Source organism: Octopus bimaculoides, chromosome 3, assembly GCF_001194135.2.
Source record: "Octopus bimaculoides isolate UCB-OBI-ISO-001 chromosome 3, ASM119413v2, whole genome shotgun sequence".
Taxonomy (NCBI): domain Eukaryota; kingdom Metazoa; phylum Mollusca; class Cephalopoda; order Octopoda; family Octopodidae; genus Octopus; species Octopus bimaculoides.
The window spans coordinates 84314295-84318705 of record NC_068983.1 but is presented as its reverse complement, the minus strand read 5'-3'; the positions used below and the strand labels follow the sequence as shown (position 1 = coordinate 84318705).

The 4411-nt window shown below is 34.3% G+C and overlaps 1 protein-coding gene across 6 annotated transcripts in view; it reads left to right on the top strand.

Moving 5' to 3' along the window:
• The first annotated feature begins 2861 nt into the window (after positions 1-2861).
• The window catches only part of LOC106872997 (zinc finger protein squeeze), a 74695-nt gene continuing 73145 nt past the window's right edge, over positions 2862-4411 (top strand). For 3 of the 6 annotated variants that reach the window (XM_052966249.1, XM_052966250.1, XM_052966251.1), the window contains exon 1: positions 2871-3107. The gene's annotated coding sequence lies outside the window, so the exon portion shown is untranslated. Of the gene's footprint in view, positions 3108-4411 lie in introns of all 6 variants that reach the window. The other 3 variants (XM_052966252.1, XM_014920196.2, XM_014920194.2) reach the window with 3 other exon arrangements.

Below are 4411 nucleotides of genomic sequence, written 5' to 3'. Positions count from 1 at the left end.
ATTACTTAGATAAGTTTCGACTGAAGTTGGCCCAGGCCATGTCTAATTTATTTGCACCACATGGAAGAGATACAAAGTCAGCTTTTGGGCAGCATAGCCCATTCAAGCAAAGAGTTATTATTTTCAGAGACATATTCGGGTGTAGGTGGTTTGTCTGGTATTTGTTGGAGGTAATCATCTAGGGACTGTTTAAATGCTGTGAAATCACTTTCCTCCTTTATGTTGCTGGCACGATGTTGAAGAGAGCAGGGCCAGTTGAGGAGAAATAGTTGTAGTGTTGTAATATGACATGAACATGATTTCTGTAGTGGATGGATGGCACAGGGATCAAGCCCTGGATGAATTTTAAAGTTGATACCTATATCATTTGGGCAATGTTGATGGAATATTTTCCACATCATACAGATGATATAGCACTCATGGTGGCGTTGGAGGGAGTAAAGCTCGAGCTTTTTGAGTTGATCCTAATAGTCAAGACTTATCATGTCATCTATTTTTTTTTGCGATTGATCTCAGGGGAGCTTCAATTTTCATAATATTGTGTATCATGTGGGGGGGACCACAGTGGACAACAGTATACTGGGTGTTTTTTTTTTTTTAATATCACTAACATGAGTGATACCACAATGCAACTTGCAAGACTATCAACTGAAAGAGAGGTGGCTTTATGCTACATGAGGGTTAAAGTATGGAAGCAGAACAGGTTTCTAGAAGAGAAGGTAGGAGTAATCTGGGGAGATGTGAAGCAAGGACGAAATTAAGATGGTAATGATGAGGTATCTGTGAGGAACATCAAGATATGAGTAGAAATGAGTGGGAATAGAAGAATAGGGCATGTGGGTGGTTAGACGTTGCAAGAATGTAAGGGAGAGTGAGAGATGGGGAATAGCTAAGGGGGAGAATATAATGAATGAAAAATAAGTGTTGAGGAGTGGATGTAGTAAATGGTTGAGAAGTGAACGTCTTAACTAAATAGCCATACCTGGTTCATATAATTTATAAAAGTTTGTGTAAATATACATATATAAATATATATGTATATATACATATATAAATATATGTATAAATAAATATATCAATTGATGTGTGTATATATATATATATAAATTATATATCTTTTAGTATTAATATATCTAGCAACCTCTCCGCTCATTTAAGTGCCAACGCACGAAACTCTCGGACCTTGAGTCACTCTGTTACTTCTACTAAATATTAATATATATAAATATATATGTACACACACATACACATATAAACACTCATATCTTTATCTTTCTCCCCATATATATATGTTATATGCACTGGAAATCTAAAACAAAAAACTGTAAAAATAGAAGTCTAATTAATGATCGATTGTAACTGACAGGTTAAAAAAAATAAGAAAAGAAAACATCAAACGAAAGCACATAAAATGACATCCATTCAATGGCATTGGAAAATAAAAATGCAAAAAACGAGACTAAAAAAATATCAGATTTACTTCCGAAATATGGGAATGGCGAAAAAGAAAATTATGTATAAACAAAAAAGTCACAAGAAAAAAGTATCAATTCTAGGAAGAGGCAGCAAAAAATTTTGACAATCGATTATTCCCAAAACAATTAGTATGTTGTTTACATTATGGGGTTGCTGTTGATTAATCGTTGGTCAGATCAAAGCATTCCAACCGTGACCATGCCATTCATTCATACATATTGTATGACTACATTTTCAACATTCGCTTTTGAATGATGGGAGGGATTAATTTGAGGGAGATTGGCTGTTGTTCCTTGCCTAACGAATCATTACGTTCATTCATTGGTTTGTTAAGTTTTGTCTACACAAATTCATACACACATTCTTTACTATATACACATACTACAATAGGAACAAATAAGTTAAACGATTGCGAGTTTTACCGCCTTATGGATTTTGAATAAACTGCAAATTTTAATTCTACAATGATTGTGACACGCGTGAGGAAATCCGCGGAAATGATTTAATTTAGTTGTCTATATTTGTAGAACACCTCATTGAGAAAGTGTGTGTGTGGATTAAACGTTGAAAACAAACATAAACCCGCTATTTTCCTCCCTCCTTGGTCCTCCACTGAAAAACGTAAGAGACAGATAGACCAGAGGTATATATATATGCATTTAAAGACCTCCATAAAAAAATGAAAAGGGCCCAAGATTTATGAGCAAATGAATACGGGATGTTTTGATGTTTATATAATTTTCAAGATATCTATAAAAATCTGACTGAAAGAGAAAAAAATTAATGAGAACTGGATATATATATTTATATATGCGCATACAGAAAAATATATAAGTTCAGATGTAACAATATAAACATGAATTTAAAGGTTTTTTAACAAAAATGTATTGATTTCTTTTATAAAAAAAATCACCACAAAAGCGAGTGAAGGATGTGATGTTCATATTTTCAACTGTGCTGTACAAAGTATAAAGAAGAGAGTTAAAATTTATTGTAAACATAACCTCAAGTAACGAAAAAAAACATCAAAAGAAAGTAATAATTCATAATTTTTTCCACATTTATACAATAGAAAAAAGTACCGTTGTATAAATGTGTTAACCCCATAAAAAAACAATAAAAACATCCCCCAAACATCTAATGATAAATCAACGAGCATCAATTTAAGGGCGAGAACTATACTGCGACGATGGTGTTGACATAATTTGCAAAGCGCTACTGTTGGGGTAGGCAAAGAGAGTATTATAGTGGGAGAAAGAGAGAAGCTGAAGATATTTTTTAACTGCCAGCTTGATATTGTGTCATCGGAGCGGACGAGCTGCAGGAAGGGGTGGAAAGAAGGATAAAAAAAATAGATTCAGCAAAAAAGACGTTTTTTTAACCAATGGCAGCTGTTACATTCCGAAAAGTCCGGTAGACCGGAAGTCACTTTAGAATGCCTTTTTTTATTATTTTATTTATATTCCTCTCCTCATCCTCCTCTTTATTCTTCTTCTTCTTGTTCTTTCCCCTCTTTTCAACATTTTGCTAGAATGGATTCAAAATTATCGACGAGACGTTGACATTGAATCGCGAGCCGTTTACTTTGTTTATTTTTGTTCATTGTTCGGAAAGTAATTATCTCGATTAAGGTAACTAACTTCCTGACCATTTTACACCCCTTTCATCTTGTTTTGTTTATTTCGTACTGTTTGCTAGACGCGTGCTTTATATATATATATATATATATATGTGTGTGTAAACATACAGGTTGCAGTGTGTGTGCGTGTGTGTATATATATATATATATATATATACATATCACGTATAAAAACGTGTATATTCATGGTGGGGGGAAAAGGGGTGGCTTATTCCGCTCCCTTGGGACGTTTCGTATAACTGTTTCCACCTGAATTTCTCGTTACCTTTTGTAAAAATCAAAAACAAAAAGCATGCATTAGATTGTTTACCGATTGTTGGGCAAATAAAGCCGATCATTTTTGTTTTTTCTACATTCTATTAAAACGATTTCCTAGACATTATAATAATAATAATAATTATTATTATTAGTAATATTATCATACAGTACTAATGCTACAGTCGTTATTTTGATAATTTTTTTTTACCTTTTTTATTGCTAATGTTGACATTAATATCAGAACCGAAACCAAAACAGATATCTTTATAATCTGTAACTGGAGTCCACTCGAGCAGTTATAGTAGCGATCGAGCAACAAAGAGGACAGGAGAAAAAAAAACTGCTGTCACACACACGCATACACACACTAGTGTGATGAAGACCAGGAAAAAATATATTAAGTTCACATACTGCGATGTGAAAGCTGCCATAAGAACTGTGAAAGAAGGGCGGCAACAGTAGGGGAAGGGAAAGTCGAGTTTATATACAACATGGTCTGAGTGTTAGAACGAGTGAATGGTGTGTGCATCTCATCACACGCGCACATACACACACTTCGCACAACTAATGAACACATATCTGGTGAAAGACACACACTTGTAACTGCCACCACACTTGTGGTTTTGTTATTGTTTCTGATATCTAGACAGGTTTCTGTCTAGTTCATCTCGTACGGAAGGGGCTCTAAAAGTAACGGCGAAATATATTTTACTCCTGTTTGTGCTGTTGATGAATGGTAATGGGCCTGCCTTCATCACCCATTCCACTTTATCATCTCTTATTTCTTTCAGTTTAAGCGCCTTAATTTATATATCCTTCTACTGTCAGTCTCTCTCAGACTGAACAGCACTGGATACACCACCGATCTACACCTACACTTACACCCAAACTTAAATTTCTCCGTAGTCAGTACAGGACAACATTCGATCTGTCCGTTTAGGTTTAACTCTTGTCCCGAACTTCGGTTTATTTATACTCAACACAGGACAGCAACACACACACAATATATATATATATATATATATATATATATATATA